The sequence below is a fragment of the Pinus tabuliformis genome, chromosome 8 (genome assembly GCF_031772625.1).
Source record: "Pinus tabuliformis cultivar Carrire ecotype Pingquan chromosome 8, CPIR1, whole genome shotgun sequence".
NCBI lineage: Eukaryota > Viridiplantae > Streptophyta > Pinopsida > Pinales > Pinaceae > Pinus > Pinus tabuliformis.
This window is the reverse complement of record NC_142294.1, coordinates 116,094,731-116,118,086: the sequence shown is the minus strand read 5'-3', so window position 1 is coordinate 116,118,086 and position 23,356 is coordinate 116,094,731.

Genomic DNA, 23,356 nt, shown 5'->3' with positions numbered 1-23,356 from the left:
CCCCATACAACCGATGAGGACTAATTCCGCTGTCAATCCGTTCACTGCTGCCAGGAAAGCAACTCTTTGTTTGCCTCTCAAGTTCTATGTCGATTTACTGCTCTTTTTGTCTATCTGTCTATGTGTCATCCATGTCGGATTTTATGTCCACCGTGTCAGTCAATGTGTCCATTGTGTCGGTTTTTCAATCCACCGTGTCAGTTCACATATCCATTGTGGCGGTTTACAGGCTTACTGTGTCGATTCAATTTTGTAATGATGCTACTCAGAAGGGTCTTTCATGGAGAAAATCTCGCTGGAGATGCAGGGCCACGACCCTGGTGTAATTTTGCTGTAATTTTTGTTTTTTGTAATATAAATTAGCCTAGTCTTACAGAGAAAAAAAAAACATCCATGATTCAAATCGCCATTCTTCCTTGGAGTTACTCTCTCTTCATTCTTTGGATCTGGGATGAGCCTTTGATGAAATAATCTTTCTTCTTTTGGGTTGCTGGAAATTATGTTGGCATAGCTTTTCGCATTATTCTTAGTACTTGATGATTCTCCTTTAAAACCTATTCCAGATTTGTCATGTTGAGGTTTTTGATTATTTAGGATAGTGTCAAGTATTTGAGAGCTTTTCCAACCCTTTTTAACTTGCTCCAATTCCTTCCTCAGAGATACTATTTCAACTTCACGTTCTTCGCAAGCTTCTTCTTTTTCTTTTAGCTTATTTTTCAATAGACCTTCCCTTCTTTTGGTTTCCTTGTTTTCTACCTTGAGAGAAATGATTTTATTCCGTAATTTCTCATTTTCTTCAATGACACTTATTAACAATTCATCTACATTTCCATCTAGCCCCGAGTCATTCAAAATTTGTGAATGCCATGAATAATACTTCTTGGCTTCCAGCATGGTCATTTTCTTCATCTGATTCTTCATTACCTCCTTTGCTGTGAGGGAACTGGTTAGGTGATTTCTTTTTTATGACTACAAATTCATCTTCATCAGACTCATCTTGATTAGAGAGGAAATTCTTCTTATTGAACCCTTTCTTTTTGTAGACCATCCTTTTAGAATTTTCTTCATCATCCCTATCATGCTTATGAGGACATTTTGCAGCATAATGACCTATTTTTCCACATTTGAAACAAATAAGAAGGTATTTACCTTTTATCTTAAATCCTTTCTTCAGCCTTCATACAAATTGCGCCAATTCGGATTCAACATTGGAGTCATCACTATTGACATTCCTTTCTTTCCCCTTTTTTGATTTTGAGGCCTTGAATGCTGTATCTTTGGAAGTTGGGCAACATTTTCTCATCTCATAGGCAATGATGATTCCATGGAGTTCATCCATCTTGAGAGTATCTAGATCCTTCATTTCTTCTATGGCACTTACTTTGGAGTCAAATCTATATGTGAGAGATCTTAAGAACTTTTGAACAATGGTGCTTTCTTTAATGTTTTCTTCCAATTCTTTAAGAGAGTTGACCACTTCAGCTACTCAGAGAAAGTATGATGCAATATCTTCTTCATCATCCATTTTCAGACTTTCAAATTTCCTTCTACGAGTTTGAAGCTTTGCCTTCTTGACTTTGGAGTCCCTGTCGTATAAGCCAATTAGCTTATCCCATACTTCTTTGGCAGAGTTACAATTCATGACTTTTGTAAATTCAAAATTAGTGATTCCACTAGTGATGGAGTTTAAGGCTTTTGCATTTGCAACATAGACTTTCCTCTTGTCTTGATCTGTTGGAAGAGTGGAAGGAGATATGTACTCATTTAAGACCGAATGCCAAACTTTAGGCCTGAGGGACATTAAGTAGTAGGACATTCTCTTTTCCCAAAAATCAAAAATTGTGCCATCGAACAGAGGAGGTCTTCCTGACACTTCTTGATTTCTCATCATGACTAAGAATCCTTCTTGAAGCTGTTAGGCTGATATGAAGAAGCCCGCTCTGATACCAATTGTTGAAAATACTGAGAGGGGGGTGAATCCGTATTTCTTCTCAATTATTATTTTTATCAATTAAAAACATTTATATTTGGAACACATAAATAGATAACAAGAATATATGCTTTTATTAATGTGATCTTTGCAATAAATCAAGTATAATACACACACACAAACACACACACACACACACACATGGTTTCAATCAGTTGCCAAGCACCAACTTGGACTCTTTTTGAGGCTCTAACCTCCAGAGCACCAACTCTGTCTTGTCAAGGCACCAACCTTGAATTTAGGAGCACCAACTCCCAGGACACCAATCCTTTCAGTTCTAAGGCACCAACCTCAAGGGCTCCAACCCTCTACTGTAACTGTCTGGATCTGTTTGGTTGTAATTCTCTGCTCCCAACCCTGCTAGACCTATGACTTACTTCTGTCCTCCTGTTCCTTCCACTTCTGCCAGAACTTCGACTCCTTTTTTTTCTTACAGTTCGCCAACAACATTAAACTTTCATGTTCTTTGTTTTATATGCCTGATACGCTTGACCTTTGGCTTCCTCCTTGATCGCTTGAGCTTCGACTTCCTCAACGCTCGCTTGATCTTTCAGCTTCCTCTGCGCTCACTCTTTGACTTCCTCTGTCTCTTCGAATTAATCAATACTCATAGGACACATTATTTAGGAAGAGAGGCCATCTTTATTATTATTCAAACAATAGACTTATTCTTTACAACAATCACAACATTTGTGGAGGTCTTTATAAGTCGTGCCCATAGTACAGCCGATTCCCCTGTTAGATGCGATATGATTATAAAATGTTTTTAATGAATCCATCAGGTCCACAGTAATATCATAATCGCAGTTTATATTGTGCCATCCCTTTATAACTTGCGATACATATCTTTCGACGCGGTGGACACAATATTACAATAGGGAGTATTACAATGGAGCAGTGGGTCCACGGTATTATCGCAATCAGAGTTTTAATGTGACAAGGCATTAAACACTGCGATACATAACTCCCAATACGGCAGACACGATATACCATTAGGGCGCTATATAATAGGAGTCCTCGTTCCGCACCATCGATCCGATCAACACAATCCATCAGAAGCTTGCTGCATCGTAGATCTCTTCTCTCCAGATCTAACAGTCCCAACTTAAATCGATCAACCCAAAACCGTCTATTGATCCTTTGTCGTCGATCAACCCGCGCTAGATCCAACGACCTACATGCATTTCAGGTGGACTACTTGCATGAGAGTTACCCGCCCGAATGAGCGGTTTTTCTCTCTCCTCTAGTTGCTACATGTCAACCATTGAATGGAATCAAGCACTCTCCTCTAAATACCACTTACCATTTTGCATCCGCCCAAAAACCACTGCCACTATTACAAACCCACCTTTTGGAATATAACCACGTGCATTAATCAATCACTTAAATAAAGCGCTTAATCATTTAACCACGAGATTAACTATTAATTCCTCCGTTATGGCTCTTGCTCTTAGCATATATGATACTTCTGATAGTTTTTCCTTTGGCTTCCGATAGCTCTACTCCTCCTGATTCCTTTTCCGCTAGAACAAAAACTCATCTTCGTCGTTCATCGTTTATATAACGCTCCTGGTCTGAAAACTTCCAATATTCTCTGCTCTGATATGTTCCTCTTTGAATTCTTCCTCTCAGTTCTTCTTGGGCATACATTACACGTGATACTCTCGACATGGCTCCTCCGATGTGGCTCTTCCTCAATCTTCCGCTCTTACACTTACTTGGCTTTCCTTCTTTGCTTTTATAGCTCTGCTCTAATAGCTCCTCGGCTTCATATTGGCATTAATGACAATCTAGATGAACAGATTGGTCTCCATCCAAGCCTTCCAGGGCTTCTAGAGTGTTTTTCCAACCAAGGCTTCCAAAACTAGTAACTTGACCCAAAGCTTATACAGGGGTTCTAGAGTGTTTGTCCAACCAAGGCTTCCAGAGCTAGTAACTCAACCCACAACTTATATAGGGCTTCCAAAGCGTTTGTCAAACCAAGGCTTCCAGGACTAGTAACTCAACCCACCAAAGGTTTCCAGAGCATTTGTCCAACGAGGGCTTCCAGGACTAGAAACTCAACCCAAGCTATTACAGGGCTTCTAGAGCATTTGCAACCAAGGCTTCTAGGACTAATAACTCAACCCAATCTAAGGAAACATGAGAACCAACCAAAACAAAGCAATGAAAGGAAAACCACAATCACCATGGCTATCTAGGAAATGACAAGGTTAGGCAATCCATTGTCAATCTCGACCATCCTCCATGCCAATGACAAATCATAACCAAGAAACCACATGCATGTGCCATGAATGCCAAAACTAGTGAAGAAATCATACATGCAACTCAGTACCTGCAAGCAAATCTGATGTAGATTTTGATGTAGATGCCTTATTTCTCTTTCCTGCTCTTCCTTTTCCTTCTTTCTCTAAGAATACAAGTATGCCACACCCTCCAAGAGTGCTCCAAGAAAACTATAAGTAACCAAGAGCATATGAGAGAGAGAGAATAATAAGAGAGCTCCAAAACTGAACTGACCAAGTCCTGCCCACTGACCCTCAGAAGAATTTTTATTAATGACACCTCTATTTTCTTCATTTTCCATTATTTTCCTTCAATTTCCTCCTCATGTGCAACTTGTGACCTTTCACCTTCCTTTCTCCTAATTTCCACTATTTTCATAAATAAAATGCCAATTAATGCCTCATGCCCTTTGAGAGACTTAGCCATTTCCTTTGCCAATTTCCTTAACCATAAACAACCAAATGAACACCCACTAGGATGTTTTCACCCACCATTTAGCTTGGAGTATGTGTCCCATCATCTATGGTATTTATATATTTTTACATGGAATTTTTCACTAGGGCTGTTACAATGTCCTATTTCGAACCCACTAGCACACACACACATATTTTCATAGCGTGAAGTTCTTGTAGTAGCACGATGCATACTGTAGTTAGTTAAGGAAGTGAAGGGAGTTTGTGTAGTAGTCATGGTTATACTAGCTAGGTAGGAGGGAGTAGATCACAATATATAATAGTTATACCTAGAGGAACATTGTCAAGAGTTGGTAGACAAAGAAGAATGGAAGATACTCTAAAACTTCCGGTTTTTCATGGTGCTGGAAATGAATATCTTGAGTAACATTTATTTGTTTGTAAGTTAGTTTGGGATGCTAATAATGGCCAAGATGAAAATGCTAAGACTATACAAATGGGGAATGCCTTTATGGTTCCACATGTTGGTTTGGTATATGAAGTCTAAGAATAATTCTCTACTTGCACAACCAAGGTCATTGCAAGATATTAAGAAAGCGATGTTAAAGGAGTTTTGTAGACCTAAGTCTGCCTCCCAATCCATGACTGAGCTGAAGGAGATTAAGCATAAACTGAATGAGTCTATCTAGTATTACGACCAATAGTTTAAAGCGTTGTTGGGTAATCTAGCATTTGATATCCCTAATGAGCAATAAAAAGAATGGTTTATTGTAGGAACATTGACTCATATTTGGGTACTGTTAATCCAACATGATATTCGAACTCAGTCAAAGGCCATGGAGAGAGCGCTAAACTTGGAAACCTCTCTAGTAGTTGTAGCAGTGAGAGAGAATTATGGTATAGCTCAAATTTGGTTGTAGTAACTGTATAATTGCAATATGTGGCGAAGGGGAAAGGACAACGCACAAAGGTTTGGTGCACAATCTATTGCACAAAAGGACACCATAGAAATGAATGCCCTATGCTAAACGAATATATGGAAATTGGTGTAGCTAACCTGATGGCGCACAAAAGAGGGTTATGGTGTGATATTTGTAGATTGTGGTGTCAAATATCCAAATCACTAAGGAAGACTGGCATAAGAATACATTTGCAATAGAGTGGGGTTGTTTCTAGTACACGATAATGCCCTTTTGGCTAAAGAACATGCCTACCATTTTTTTCCAGAATTGTAGTTGCAACCTTTAAGGAGTTTATTCATAATTTTTTAGAAGTCAACTTGGACGAATAAACAATGTTTAGCCTATTGCAGAAGCACATAGAGTTGTTGCAGTTAATGTTAGACAGGCGTCGATAGTTATAGATTTCTCTGAATCTCAAGAAATACATATTTTGTTCCCCCTTTGGCATCTTGTTGGGCCACATTGTTTGCAAAATAGGGTTATTGGTGGACTCGACAAGATTGCAATAATAATGGTCCTTCCTCCCCGTACTTGCATTCGATAGTTGTGCACTACACTTGGACACATCAATTATTACCAAAAGTTCATAAAAGGTTATGCTTGCATCACTACCCCATGGAGCACCTATTAAAGAAAGAGGTACGTTTCAAATGGACAAAGGAATTTTAGTAGGCCTTGGATACATTAAATGAGAACATGATTAACACACCTATTTTGACCTTTTCTCACTTGATCAAAGAGTTTCATGTGCACATGGATGCTTCATTTATCGCCCTAAGAGAAGTATTGGTGTCGCCAGGGGAAGAATATTTGGACCACCCAATTGCATTTGCAAGCCAAAATTTATCCACAATAGAGCAAAATTACACCACTATTGAGCACAAAGGATTGGCCATGGTCTATGCTTTGGAAAAGTACTGACTCTGTCTCTTGGGAAATAAATTTAAATTGTATACAAATCATTTAACATTATAATACCTAGTGAACAAGCCTATGTTGGGGGGGAATGTTTGTAGATGGATGTTGTTATTTCAAGAGTATGATTTTGAGGTTGTGATCAAACCTGGACAATTGAATTCAAGCTCAGACCAATTGTCTAGAATTGCTACACAAGAACACACTCGAAGTTTAAAAGACAACTTACTGGATGAGCAATTGTTCATCATTCGAATGATGGACAACTACTTTGCAGGGATTCCTTAGTACCAGAGTTGCACTAGTTGAATACAGTGTAACATAAAAAAAATAGTTGTCAAAAATGCAGGTTATCAATTGATTGTGGGCTTCTTATACAAGTTAGGGACTGATGAGATTTTGTGAAAGTGTATTTTACACATGAGTGCTCGATGATATTGACATAGGCACATGCTAGTGTAGCTGGAGGACATTATGTGAGACGAGCTGACGCGCAAAGAGGAAATCATGGTGGACACGCTACCATGGAAAATATTTTGCATGTGAGAATTTGATGGCCAACATTACATGCAAACACAAAGGAGTTTGTAGGAATTGTGACATTTGTCCAAGGGTCAACAAACCTTCAAGGAGGGACAAGATGACTCTGGTACCACAAATTACCCTACAACTATTTGATAAGTGGGTTGTAGACTTTGTGGGTCCCATTATCCCACCTACTAAGAGACCGGGATGACGTACATAATCTCTGCTACAGATTATTTGACTAGATGGGATGAAGTAACACCTATGAATGATTGTAGTGTTGAAATTACCATGCAGTTTCTATTTGAAAATGACGTCACTAGATTTGGTTTTCCTAGAATTCTAATGAATGATCGAGAGACACATTTTTTGAACAGGACCATTGTGACATTGACACAAGAGTTCAATATTTATCATCTGAAGAGTATGCCCTATCATCCACAAGGAAATAACATAGTATATTTTAATAAAACTATGAAGAATACACTTACTAAGGTATGAAATGCAAACCAAGATGATTGGGTCCTCCACATTCCAGTTATCCTTTGGGCATATAACACGACTTGTAACTACTTAACAAGCTACACACCTTTTAATCTGGTATACAAATAGGAAATGGTGATGTCGTTGGAATTTTAGTGTCAAGTTTGTGCATAGCTATCAATATAAAGATGATAGAGTCCAATGCAACAACACGTCTATTGGAAGAACTAATACAATTAGAGGAGGATCAATTCCTCACATGATTTCATCAAAAGGTGTAGAAGGTACAAGATAAGGCTTGGCATGATAGGTGCATCAAGCAAAATACATTTCAACTAGGGGATATAGAATTATTGTATTATAGTAAGTTCCTAAAGCACCAGATAAAGTTTTAGATGCATTGATTAGGTCCATATAAGATCAAGACTATGATTGATTTTGAAGTAGTACAATTCGAGATGCTGAATGGTGAACCAATGGAAGGTTATGTGAATGGGAATCAACTAAAACTCTGTAGGGAAAACTGATCTTCTTCGCAACAATAGAAGAGATAGACTTAAAATTTCCATTTGATATAAGTAGGTAGTAGTCGTTTTAATTTTTGTTTGTGTTGTGGAGTTAATCCCTCTATTTAGCGGTTTTGGAACTGATTTCTCGATGTATATATATTGCATGATTATTTTTTTTCATGAGAAGGAAAGGTATGGTGTAGACATAGTATAGGTGGAAGTACCACATAGTGTTAGTGGTGTTGGAAATACTGAGAGGGGGGTGGGGGGGGGGGGGTGAATCAGTATTTCTTACTTTTAATTGTTCTAGTGATTGCCAAAAACATATATAGATATGTATATGTATACACAAAACACAGAAATCAACAGCTGGATTTAATAATTTTATTAAAACTCAAGACAGTGCAATGAAATAAATACAATATAAGTATATATCTGATTGTGAATAGTTGCCAAGCTCCAACTTGGACTTCAGTGAGGCTCCAACCTCTAGAGCACCAACTCTGTTTTGCAGTGGTTCTACACTTAGGAGCACTTACCCCTAATGACTTTAGTCCTGTTCAGTTCTGAGGCTCCAACCTCTTGGGCTCCAACCCAACCTTGGTACAAACTTGAATGCTACTACACTCTATTCAGCTGAGGTTCTCTCACTCCTACTCTCTTGCCTCTACTACTTCTATAACATTCGCTGCTTCTGTTGCCTCTTCTGCCTCTGCTACTTTTTCTACCTCACGCTCTGGTTCTTCACCACAACAACATCACCAATAGTTCTCTGTTTTTACTGTTTTATACATTCTCATGCCTTTGTCCATTCATTTTCACTTACTCACTGGCTCTTTTGCTTCCTTCTCGCCTGCTTCAGCTTCCTCACCATTGGCTTATTTGTCGCTGTAGCTTCCTCTGTCTGATCATGCTCACAGGACACATTAATTCATAAGAGAGTGCCAAATAATCCACGGGGAACACATCTCACTGGTTACGACTGTAACAACGCTCCTTTAATAATGATTGTGGGCATGCACAGAGTTCAACTTCATTTAACAGATAGCCATGTCCAATCACAATCGATTTCGCCATGAATCACCCCATTTACCTAACGTTCAGCATTATAAAACCATCGGACATAGCCATCGTAAGCCTTTCGGCTTAAAACCACCCCGCAAGCAACAACATGGTTACATAGGAAAATACATGAAAAACAGGCAAGAAACACTAATGGCGAATTTCAAATTTAGTTTACCCACTTCTATTCCTATATCAGGTCCATAGCTCCATCGCAATTGGCGGATTTAACATCCCTTCGAGATTATAGACACAGCGGATGCAATATTACATTGGACCATATTTCAATCGAACCATTGGGTCCGTGACTTACATCGCAATTGGTGCTCGGGAGAGTGTAATTCCTTTGTGTATTGTTGCGATGGGCGGATGCGATATAGCAATCAACCATAACACAATTCCGCAGCGGGTCCGCACTTGCAATCGCAATCGGCGTTCAAGACTTCTAGGGGTCATTTATACATTGACCCCATGACATCGTCGATGGCAGACGGGCTGATCCTCTAGCAGATGCGATCTAGCATTAAGTTGTGTTACAGTCGGACCATCGGTTCTGTGTTATAATCACAATCACACGTTCGGGGGTGACCACTCTTTATTCATTGTGATTACCACGGATGCGTCATAACAATAGGGTGCGATACAATACGACCATCGGGTCCACATACCTTATCGCAATCGGAGGTTTTGGGTGTGACACTTAATGAACCCACCGGTATAATATACTGCTCCGCCTCCAATAGTGTATTTGTAATATGTATGCTATGGCCTCCGTTTGCGTTAAACACATATATATAAGGTTATGCATATATATAGGGTTTTCTCCTCGGATAATGCATTTGCCTATTCATATATATATTCTCCACTCCTTTAACCATGCATATATATATTGCTCCGCTGTTTCCTTTAACCTTGTGTGTGTGTATATATATATATATATATATATATATATATTGCTCCTCTAGTGGCTTTGTCTCCTCCTCTTGGCTCTGATAACTCTGTGTGCTCCTCTTGGCTCTGTCTACTCCTTGAATATTGCCATATTGACATCAATGACAATCCGTGTCCAACAATCTCCCCCTTTGTTATTGATGGCAATATTCTTCTGCTCTCTCCCCCTTTGACATCAATGGCAAGGGAATGCATACTTACTCCCCCTGTCAACTTGATCCCCCTGTCATGCTACATCTTTATGAATGAACTTGAGTGATGATAAAGAAATAACCCCCATCTTTTGACGCAGATGTTCGAATGCTTCTCGAGGAAGAGGTTTTGTGAAAATATCAGCTATCTTCTCCTTAGCACTGATATATTCCAGGACGATGTTTTGTTCAGCTACTTGTTCATGGAGGAAATGATACTTGATTGGTATGTGTTTGGTTCTTGAGTGCATCACTAGATTTTTGCTGAGACTGATAGCACTTGTGTTGTCACAATAGACGGTAATCTGTTGATCTGTACATATGTCGACATCTTTTATAGCTTCCTTCATCCATAGTATCTGAGTACAATAGTCTGCTGCAGCAATATACTCAGCTTCGGCTGTGGATAATGATATGGATGACTGCTTTTTGCTGAGCCAAGGTACCAAACAATCTCCTAGGAAGAATGCATTTCCACTAGTACTTTTCCGATCATCTATAATTCCAGCCCAATCAGCATTGGTGTATGCAGTTACAGTCAGTGTTGAGTTCATTGGGTACCAAAGACCGAAATCAGAAGTTCGCTTCAGATATCTGAGAATTCTTTTTACGACTAATAAATGGGATTGTTTGGGAGTAGATTGAAATCTTCCCACCATTCCTACTGCTTGCATTATGTCTGGTCGTGTAGCTGTTAAGTATAGAAGGGCTCCGATCATTGACCTGTAACGAGTTGCATCCACTGGAGGGGAGTCATCATCTTTGCTTAGTTTGCAGTTTGTGGTCATAGGTGTGCTCATGGGTGCACAGTCCTCCATTCCATATTTTTTGAGCATGTCTTTTAGATATTTGGTTTGAGATATACACAATCCTGCTCTGGTTTGGGATACTTGAAGTCCAAGGAAGTGGGACAAATCTCCTATCATTGACATCTCAAACTCTTTTGACATGCTTTGAGAAAATTCGTGGCTCATTTCATCATTATTACTAGCAAAAGCCAGATCATCGACATAAACATGAGCAACTAGTAACTTACCTTCATCTGTCTTTATGTATAGATTACTTCCAGCCACTCCCTTTTTGAAGCCTTGTTGTTGTAAATAGTGATCCAGTCTTGCATACCAAGCTCTAGGAGCTTGTTTCAACCCATATAAAGCCTTTTTCAACTTACAAACTAAGTCCTTTCCTGCTGTTAGATCAAAACCTTCTGGCTGCTCCATGTAGACTTCCTCCTTGAGTTCCCCATTTAGAAATGCCGATTTCACGTCCATTTGATAGATTTTGAATCCTCTTGAGCAAGAAAATGCCAAGAACATCCTGATAGCTTCCATACGGGCCACTGGTGCAAATGTCTCTTCAAAGTCAACTCCTTCAATTTGTGAATAGCCTTTGCAGACAAGTCTTGCCTTGTTTCTGATAACCTATCCTTCCTAATTCATTTTATTTTTGAACACCCATTTGGTTCCTATTATGTTTTTGTCCTTTGGATGAGGTACCAGCTCCCATGTCTTGTTCTTCTCAATTTGGGACATTTCTTCTTCCATGGATTTTACCCAATGAGGATCCTTACTTGCTTCTGCAAATGTTTCTGGTTCTATCATAGATAGGAGGGCAATGACTTTTCTCGTGGGTGTGATTGTCATCCTTCTTCTGGTCTGCACACCTTCATCTCTATCACCAATGATCTGCTCTACATACTTCATCTTTGAAGGGGTATTAGGTGGTTCTCTTTCCTCTTCTTCTTCTTCCTCATCTATTTCTTCTTCTTTAGGTTCTTTTTCTTCAATGAGAGAGTCATCTTCATGTTCTTCAATTTCCTTTTCTGGAAGATCTTCATCAACCTTTACATCAATGCTTTCCACTATTTTCTTTAGTCGATAATTGTAGCACTTGTAAGCCTTGCTCTGTGTAGAGTATCCAAGAAATATCCCTTCATCAACCCGAGAATCAAACTTTTCGGGTGAGCCATCATTTATTTTTATGAAGCACTTTCTTCCAAAGATCTTGAAGTACTTCACCGAAGCAGGTCTTCCTTTCCATAGCTCATAAGGAGTTTTTCCACAATTTGGTCTTAATTGAGTTCGATTTAATGTATAGACAACTGTCCCTACTGCTTCTCTCCAGAATCTAGGCTGTAAGTCTGCTACTAATAACATTGTTCTTGCCATTTCTTGGACTGTTCGAATTCTTCTTTCAACTACCCCATTTTGTTGAGGTGTTCTAGCAGCTGAGAATTCCCTTTTAATTCCATTACAGAACTCACTAAACTCGTTTGATGTGAATTCTCCTCCTCTGTCTATTCTGAGGCACTTGATTTTTGAATCTTTTTCATTTTCTACAAGGGATTTTAGATTCTTAAAACACTCAAAAGTTTCAGATTTATACTTTATGAAATATATCCACATCATTCTAGTATAATCATCAACAAATAACACAAAGTACCTTTCTCATTGGAGTGCTTGATTTCTAGTTGGCCTACACACATCAGCATGGATGATATCCAAGGGCTTCAATGTAGAGAGCTCCTTTGTCTTGTGGCTCATTCTGGTCTACTTTCCATGTTGACATGGACCACATACTGCTTGATTTGGTTTGAACAGCCTTGGGATGTCTCGTACAACTTTGATATTGCTGATAATGATCATATTTTCGAAGCTTGTATGTCCAAGTCGCTTGTGCCATAACCAACTCTCATCTGTTTTACTCAAGTAGCATTTATTTTCTTGAATCCTTTTTAGAATGTAAATGTTGTCTGGTGTTCTCACCCCTTTTGCCACAAGTTTCCCTGAGGCAGAGTTCCTTATTTCACAGTCTTTGGTGCTGAAAACAACCTTATGTCCTTGATCACAGATTTGGCTGACACTCAGGAGATTGTGTTTGAGTTCGTCAACCAGCAGAGCATCTTGAGCTTTTCCTTTTCCATTGATCAGAGTAACTGTTCCTTTTCCTGCAATTCTGCCAGATCTGCTTCCAAAACACACATTCCCTTCCTTTTTGCTCAGTGAGACAAACTTCCTTCCGTCTCCTGTCATGTGTATGGAGCACCCATTATCTACAAACCACTGGTTTCCATTATTTTGAGCATATAGAGCCAGGCTGCATTTGTCCATGCTGGAGTTCTTGCTACTTGTCTTTCTTCCTTTGAGTGGGCAGTCTTGTTCATAGTTTCCATTATTGTAGCAAAAAGAGAAAATCAAATCAAATTTGGTCAAGGGATCAAATGAATTGAGGGTTTGATTTGTCCCTGCCTTTTGGGGGCATATGAGTTGATTATTCGGTCCTTTAGCTTTGTCTTTTCACTTCTGCGAGCCATACAATGTTTGGCTTGATGACTGAAGTTTTTACAGTGAAAGCAGTGTCCAAGAAAGATGGTTTTGTACTTGTTGAAGCAAACACAGTTTGAGTTGATTTCCTTCCTGGGAATTACTCCTCCCTCGTTCTTTAGATTTACGATGGGCCCTTGGTGGAGTATAGGTTTGTATTTGCTGTAGTGTCCATGATTCGACTCCACATTCTTCTTTGGAGTAATTCTCTCTTCATTATTGGGATCTGGGATGCACTTTTGATAACATACTTTTTCATATTTTGGATTGCAAGAAAGAGCATCGGCATAGCTTTTCGCACTATTATTAGTGCTTGAGGATTCTCCTTTGAAACCTATTCCAGATTTGTCATGTTGAAGTTTTTGATTTTTTAGAATAGTCTCAAGTATTTGAGAGATTTTACAACCCTTTTTAATTTTCTCCAACTCCTTTCTCAAAGACACTATTTTGGCCTCACATTCTTCACAAGTCTCTTCTTTTTCTTTAAGCTTTGCTTCCAAGAGATCTTCTCTCCTTCTTATTTCCTCATTTTCCACTTTGAGAGAAATGATTTTGTTCCGTAGCTTCTCATTTTCTTCAATGGCGCTTATTAACAGTTCATCTATATTTCCTTCCAGCCTTGAGTCATCATCATCTGCGAGTGCCATGAATAATGTTTCTTATCTTTCATCATGATCACTTTCCTCATTTGATTTCTTTTTGATGACCATAAACGCATCCTCATCAGACTCATCTTGCTTGGAGAAGAAGTTTTTCTTATTGAACCCTTTCTTTTTGTGTGCCATTCTTTTAGAATTTCCTTCATCATCACTGTCATGTTTATGAGGACATTTTGCTGCATAATGACCTATTTTACCACATTTAAAACAAATAAGAGGATACTTGCCTTTAAGCTTAGATCCTCTCTTAAGCTTTCGTACAAATTGAGCCAATTCAGATTCCACATCTGACTCATCACTATAGTCATTCCTTTCTTTCCCCTTCTTTGACTTTGAGGCCTTGAATGCTGCATCTTTGGAGCTTGGGCCACCTTTCCTCATTTCATAAGCAGTGAGAATTCCATGGAGTTCATCCATTTTGAGGGTATCTAGATCCTTTGCTTCTTCTATAACGCTTATTTTGGAGTCAAATATGTCTAGAAGAGACCTTAATACCTTTTGAACAATGGTACTTTCTTCAATTTTTTCGTCCAATCCTTTCAGGGAATTTACCACTTCAGCTACTCGGAGGAGGTATGCTGCAATATCTTCTTCATCTTCCATCCTCAAACTTTCAAATTATCTTCTGTGAGTTTGAAGCTTTGCCTTTTTTACTTTTGAGTCTCCATCGTACAAGCCAACTAGCTTCTCCCACATTTCTTTGGCAGAGGTACAGTGCATGACTTTTGTAAACTCGGAATCAGTGATTCCACTAGTGATGGAGTTCATGGCCTTTGCATTTGCGATGTAGGCTTTCCTCTCGTCTGGGTCTGTTGGAAGAGTGGAAGTCGTTCGGTATTCATTTTGAACAAAATTCCAGACTTCAGGTCCAAGGGACATTAAGTAGTAGGTCATTCTTTTCTTCTAGAAACCAAAGTTAGTGCCATCGAACAAAGGAGGTCTTCCTGATGCTTTGTGATTTCTCATCATGGCTGTGGATCCTTCTTCAAGCTATTAGGCTAGTATGAAGAAGCCTGCTCTGATACCAATTGTTGGAAATACTGAGAGGGGGGGTGAATCAGTATTTCTTACTTTTAATTGTTCTAGTGATTGCCAAAAGCATATATAGATATGTATATGTATACACAGAACACAAAAATCAACAGTTGGAATTAATGCTTTTATTAAAACTCAAGACAGTGCAATGAAATAAATACAATATAAGTATATATCTGATTGTGAATAGTTTCCAAGCTCCAACTTGGACTTCAGTGAGGCTCCAACCTCCAGAGCACCAACTCTATTTTGCAGTGGTTCTGCACTTAAGAGCACCTACCCCTAATGACTTTAGTCTTGTTCAGTTCTAAGGCTCCAAACTCTTGGGCTCCAACCCAACCTTGGTATAAACGGGAATGCTGCTACACTCTATTCAGTTGAGGTTCTCTCACTCCTACTCTCCTACCTCTGCTGCTTCTATAGCCTCCGCTGCTTCTGCTGCCTCTTCTGCTTCTGCTGCTTCTGCTACCTCACGCTCTGGTTCTTCACCACAACAACAACACCAATAGTTCTCTGTTTTTACTATTTTATACATTCTCATGCCTTTGTCCATTCATTTCCACTTACTCGTTGGCTCTTTGGCTTCCTTCTCACCTGCTTTAGCTTCCTCACCACTGGCTTGTTTGTCGCTGTAGCTTCCTCTGTCTCATCGTGCTCACAGGACACGTTAATTCATAAGAGAGTGCCAAATAATCCACGGGGAACACATCTCACTGGTTACGACTGTAACAGTGCTCCTTTAACAATGATTGTGGGCATGCACAGAGTTCAGCTTCATTTAACGGATAGCCACGTCCAATCGCAATCAATTTCACCATGAATCACCCCATTTACCTGACGTTCAACCTTCTAAAACCATCAGACACAGCCATCGTAAGCCTTTCGGCTTAAAACCACCCCGCAAGAAAAAACATGGTTACACAGGAAAATATATGAAAAACAGGTGAGAAACACTAATGGCGGATTTCAAATTTAGTTTACCCGCTTCTATTCTTGTATCGGGTCCATAGCTCCATCACAATTGGCGGATTTAACATCCCTTCGAGACTAGCGACACAACGGATGCGATATTACATTGGACCATGTTGCAATCGGACCATCGGGTCCGTGACTTACATCGCAATCGACGCTCGGGAGAGTGTAATTCCTTTGTGTATTGTTGCGATGGGCGGATGCGATATAGCATTCAACCATAACACAATTCCGCAGCGGGTCCGCACTTGCAATCGCAATCGGCGTTCAAGACTTCTGGGGGTCCTTTATACATCGACCCCATGACATCGCCGATGGCCGACGGGCCGATCCTCCAGTGGATGCGATCTAGCATTAAGTTGTGTTACAGTCGGACCATCGGGTCCGTGTTATAATCGCAATCGCACGTTCGGGGGTGACCACTCTTTATTCATTGCGATTACCGCGGATGCGTCATAACAATAGGGTGCGATATAATAGGACCATCGGGTCCACATACCTTATCGCAATCGGAGGTTTTGGGTGTGACACTTAATGAACCCGCCGATATAATATACTGCTCCGCCTCCGATAGTGTATTTGTAATATGTATGCTATGGCCTCCGTTTGCGTTAAATGCATATATATAAGGTTACACATATATATAGGGTTTTCTCCTCCGATAATGCATTTGCCTATTCATATATATATTCTCCACTCCTTTAACCCTGCATATATATATTGCTCCATTGTTTCCTTTAACCCTCTGTATATATATATATATATATATATATATATATATATATATATTGCTCCTTTGGTGGCTCTGTCTCCTCCTCTTGGCCCCAATAACTCTGTGTTCTCCTCTTGGATCTGTCTACTCCTTGAATATTGCCATATTGACATCAATGACAATCTGTGTCCAACAAGTGGTAGGCACCATGCTGGGAGACATGTTCCAAGTTAGTTAAGAATATGACTGGAGAATGAAGCAATTAATTCAATACAACCACCAACCACCATACAAGGAGAGGATATTGGAGATTGCATAGCTTGGTTCACATGCCTGTTGCTAACACATCAACATATTAACCCTTGAATTAACAAAATGGTAGATTGGAGGCTCTTTATGGAGATGGATTTGATAGTGTTTGAGGTGAGGTGCGAGGATTATGAATTTTAGCATGCACCCACCACCTCCTTCCCTAGTGACATGAAAGTTTCACATAATATGGATCAGAGGCTCCATGATTCACATCTTGTTGCATTAATTAAGCTATCGACATTATGTGATCGAGGGATGAGGTAGTGCAGCGACACGCTTGTTGGAAATAATACTGAGAGGGGGGATGAATCAGTATTATCAGATCAATAATTTAATTTTCAAAACATATTTGTATATGTTACTTTAGTTAAGTGAACTAGCGTGTATACGCGACTGTACTTAAGGCAACTAACATATATGCAGAGATCTTTTGATTTACCCAAATTATCATGCATTGAACTTTAACGAGTATATCAGGAATTCATTAGACAATGTAGTAAAAGTAGGATAAAGCATCACACATAAGCAACACACATGAACACCAAGATATAAGGTGGAAACCCAATGTGGGTGAAAACCACCTGCTGCTATCGTCTCTATCTTCTTTTAATAATAAGAAAATCTATTTACAATTTTTGTACTGGTGCAGACTTATACCAGTACGCAGGCTTCTACCTGCAGAAGGTTACAACCTTCTCTCGTTCTCCAGCTTCTCCTGGAAGGGAGCTACAATCCCCTAGCTCTTGTACTAGCCGATATGTTTGCTAGTATGTAGGTGCCGACCTATAGAAGGCTATGACCTTCTCTCTTCCTCCAGGGACCACGTTTCATAAATTTTCAGATTGGATCCATCAACAATGTCATTCAATAATCAAATACATTTGCATCAACCAATCACCTTTTTAACCAACCACAACTGAATCAATCATTCACTTAGACAACCCATTAATCTGATCATTCAGAATATTGTCACTAGAATACAGTAACCAGAACTCAAACCAGAACCCAGAACTCTGCAACAGTAAAGAGAAACAACTGAAACATATTTTATAAGGTATACGCTACTTCCATGTGTCGAACCTGCGTGTATACGTGCTTTTCTCAAAGCCAACCAGTGTATACATCTGCAAATATAAATTCCAAGTTCTACAACTATTCCAGACATTAGTTATACCCAGATCATATCATTTACAGAATAATATATGCGTTAGTATTCAGATCTAGAATATACATGAGCAAAAACACATAATGATAGTTCATTTTACACCTTTAGATCTTGATCCATCATTAGATCTAATCCCTCATCATCCGCTAAGGTTCATCCTTGGTTCAGATCCAACAATGGACCATAACCCAATAACCTGCATACTAGATCTCACACTTCATTAAATATTCGATACTTGCACACATTGGCCTAATGATCTTCTCCTCCTTTTATAGTTTTTAGGACTTTCTCAATACCATGGAACAAAACCACTTAGGACCAGTACCTTGGACCAAATACCTAGGGTCAATACCTCGGACTAGATACCTCGGACCAATACCATGGATCAACATACCATGGACCAAATGCCTCGGACCAGAAACTTAGATTTCCAAGGTATATGCACTTTTCCTTCTGTGAAAGTGTGTGTGTACGAATATGCGACTTGTATACAGTGAACCTGTGTGTATACACAGCTTGGTCAATGTTGAACCTGCGTATACCTCTCTTTCTTCATTCTGTGAAGACTAATTTGTAATTCTTTGATGTTTAACTGCTACACTGTGATCTTTCATCTCAGTGAGTTGCCATCAAGGGCAGTACCTGTATCATAATGCCAACAATCTCCCCCTTTGGACTTGATGGCAACAACCACATCAAGTCACTCTCCCCCTTTGACATCAAGGGCAAAGGGTCATGCTTCCCTTGAGTACATGCTGAATTTTCTAATATGTTGAAGTGTGTTGATTGAGCTCCCATGATCGAGTCCATGCTCCCCCTAAGCACAAGCGAACATACATCCATCTCCCAACCAAGTGGGGATATACCAAAATTTGACTCATCCACCCAACCAAGTGGGGATATACCAATTGTTTATACATGACAAAAATAGGAAACATTACATCATCCTTCCCATGCATAGTGGGGTTACAAATTAGGTCTTTTCATGACCTTTACATTAAATGATATACATGATATATGTAATAGAGACAAAATATCTTAAACAAGACCATGATAGTAATCAACAACTATCATATGATCTGTATCATCAGCAACATCTATCAACAGCATCTAGACCAACAACTTGTATATGTCCATCATTAGTTCCCAAAATATCATCAACCTGTGTCAAAGTATGTCGGCATATATCAACTCATCCTTTTGATCACATCAAGATCAACTTTCTTCGTTCCCTTATCATAACCTTCCATGAATCAACTAAGCATATGTCATATCTCCAAGCGGTAGCACAAAATCATGCACATATGTATGTGAAAACACCATAGACATCATTATCAGGAACTGCATGATATTTCCACAAGAACCTTCATTATATCATCACTAGCGAACATCCCACACCATCAACCATGATAATCAACATATGTGAGTATCAACCTATCATCATAAAGTAAGAACTTATTAGGTACCAAAGACTTCTAGTCATAATGCCAACAATGCTTTATTAGAAGCATACCATGTTCTCCCCCTGAACCTGTTCCACCTGTTCACTGTCAGATCTGATCATTGCATATGTCAGTAAGAGATCTCAAAGCATCATCATCAATCATAGATACATCAAATTATGAACAACTTTATGAGAACCAATATATTTCCACATGTTATCAATAGATTGTAACCATCATCAAACAGAGCAGATAATTGACAGAACCATAGCAGACCCCTTTTTTTTGAGTCTGTCCCACTGATTTTCTTCAAACCAACATATACGTGACTGTGCCCATAGAAACCCGCATATGTACGCCACTACGCTTCATGAAACTCGCGTATAACCACCTTTCTCTGAAAAAAATAGGATTTAACAGCAAGATGATGTAGCAACTACTCCCAAATTTTTGTCTGAGATATTCAAATGTCTCTATGGGCAGTGGTTTAGTGAATATATCAGCAACCTATTCTTTGGAGGGAACATAATCCAATTTGACCTTTTTTTCAAGCACTTGTTCACATAGAAAATGATATTTGATGGGTATGTGCTTGGTCTTGGAGTTCATGACTAGATTCTTTGAAATACTGATGGCACTTGTATTATCACATAGAATGAAGATGGGTGGAACACATGTGATCTGAATGTCTTGCAAGGTTTGCATCATCCAAAGTAGTTGTGTGCAGCAAGATGCAACAACCACGTATTCTGCTTCAGCTGTAGATAATGCAATTGAACTTTGTTTCTTGCTGAAATAGGACACTAACCTGGAACCCATATAAAAAGCGCCACCACTAGTGCTTTTTCTGTCATCAACACTTCCTGCCCAATCTGCATCTGTATATGCATGAAGTGTAAGATCTATATCTCTAGGATACCATAAACCAAAGTTCTATGTTCCTTGAAGATATTTGAAAATTCTTTTAATTGCCTAAAGGTGTGATTCCTTTGGATTTGCATGGAATCTTCCAACTATTCCCACTGCATGCATGATGTCAGGTCGGGTACCTGTTAGATAAAGCAGACTGCCAATTATGGATCTGTAAGTTGGTTGATGTACTGCTGCTGATTCATCATTTGAGCTAAGACTGCATCCTGTTACCATTGGGGTACATACTGGTTTGACATCTTCCATGCAGTACTTTTTTCGGATCTGTTTGAGATTTTGGTTTGTGAGAGAAAAATACCATCTTTATTTTGTTGAACTTGTAGACCAAGAAAATAGGTAAGCTCACCAAGCAAGGAAATTTCAAATTCTTGCTGCATTACTGAAGCAAAATTCTAACTCATGGATTCTTCTTTGCTACCAAAAATGATATCATCAACATAAACAACAATGATTAGCAATTTATCAGTGTCAATCTTTGTATATAGATTGCTATCTATTGACCCCTTTGAAAAACCCTGTTAGTGGAGATATTTGTCAAGACAGTAATACCAGGCCCTTGGAGCCTGTTTTAGACCATAGAGAGCCTTTCTGAGTCTGCAAACAAGTTTTGCATCATTTCCAAGAATGAATCCTTCTGGTTTTTCAATATAGACTTCTTCTTCTAAGTCTCCATTAAGAAAGACATATTTTACATCCATTTGGTATACTTTGAATTTCTGAAAACTAGAAAGAGCAAGAAACATTCTTATGGCTTCAAGTCTAGAAACATGTGCAAAAGTTTCTTCAAAATCTATACCTTCTTTTTGAGCATATCCTTTACAAACATGTCTGGCCTTGTTTCTAATAACTTCTCCATTTTCGTTCAGCTTGTTTTTGAATATCCATTTAGTTCCTATGATATTATTATCATGAGGTCTAGGAACTAATTCCCAAGTATTATTCTTTTCAATTTGCTCAAGTTCTTCATTCATGGCCTTGACCCAACATTCATCTTTGCATGCTTCATTTACATTTTGAGGTTCAGTGGAAGATAGTAATGCTAGATAGCTTGAGGCTTCTGTAATAGTTCTTCTTGTCTGCACACTTGCCCCTTTTTCCCCTAAAATTTGAGTTTCTAGATGATTTTTCTGAACATACCTGGACGAAGTCTTTTCTTCTACCATTATCTCTTCTTCTGGTGCTTCATTGGTTTCTTCTTCAGAATCAGTGTGATTTGATGTGGGAAAATGATCCTCATCTTCTTCATTGTCATAATCTTCAGCTTTTATCTGTTTTGGATTTTTGCATGCTTCATCAACCACAACATCAATACTTTCAATAATTTTCCCAAGTCTTTTATTATAACTTTTATATCCTTTACTTCGGGATGAGTAGCCAAGAAGAATACCTTCATTTGCTCTGGGTTCAAACTTACCAAGTTTTTCATCAGTCCTTTTGATGTAACATTTGCTTCCAAAAACTTTGAAGTATTTTACAGTAGGATTCTTACCATACCAAAGTTCATGTGGAGTTTGAGTGCTGTTTACCCGAACATTTGCTTGGTTGAGAATAGTGACGACGGCGAATGCAAATTCACCCCAGAAGGTTGCAGGAGTTCCAGATTCATCAGCATAGTTTGAGCCATTTGTTGAATAGTTCTGTTCATTCTTTCTTCCATTCCATTTTGCTGAGGAGTCCTTGCGGTGGAGAACTACCTTTTTATTCCATGTTGTTCACAAAAGTCAAAGAACTCATCCAAGGTAAATTCCCCTCCTCAATCAGATCTGAGGCATTTGATTTTGCGATCTGATTCATTTTCAACCAAAGCTTTGAAGGCTTTGAATTTTTCAAATGCTTCATCTTTATGCTTTAGAAGACCTATCCAACACATTCTGGAAAAATCATCAATGAAAAATATAAAGTATTCTTCTTCACGAGGTGACTTTTTCCTTGATGGTCCACATAAATAAGTATGAACAAGTTCAAGAGGCTTACTAGCTGACCCTTCTTTTTCAATGAAGTGAGATCTGGTTTGCTTACCGAATTGACATGATTTTCATATTGTATTTTCAAGAATGCTGATATCAGGAAGATCACGAACAACCTGGAATCTGCATGCTTTTCTTATTTGAGAAAAGCTTAGATGCCCCAATCTTCTGTGCCATAGCCAGTTTTCATCATTTTTTCTTAGATAACACTGTTGTTATCCTCCTTTGAGTATGTATAAGTTGTTTGGATTTCTTGTAACTTTGATCACGGTTTCTCCTATATGAAGCTCATGAACAACACGTCCATTTGATCGAAATACCACTTCATTTCCTTGATCACACATTTGACTGACACTCAACATGTTATGCTTTAGACCATTAACATACATAACATTCCCAGATTTAACCTTTTCTTTCAAGAAAATAGGGCCTTTACCTTTTATGACAATAGGAGTGTCATTTCCAAATGAGACATTCTTTTCCTTTTCTATGGCATTATATGAGTAAAGTTTTTCTTTGTCACCTGTTATGTGTTTTGAGCATCCATTGTCA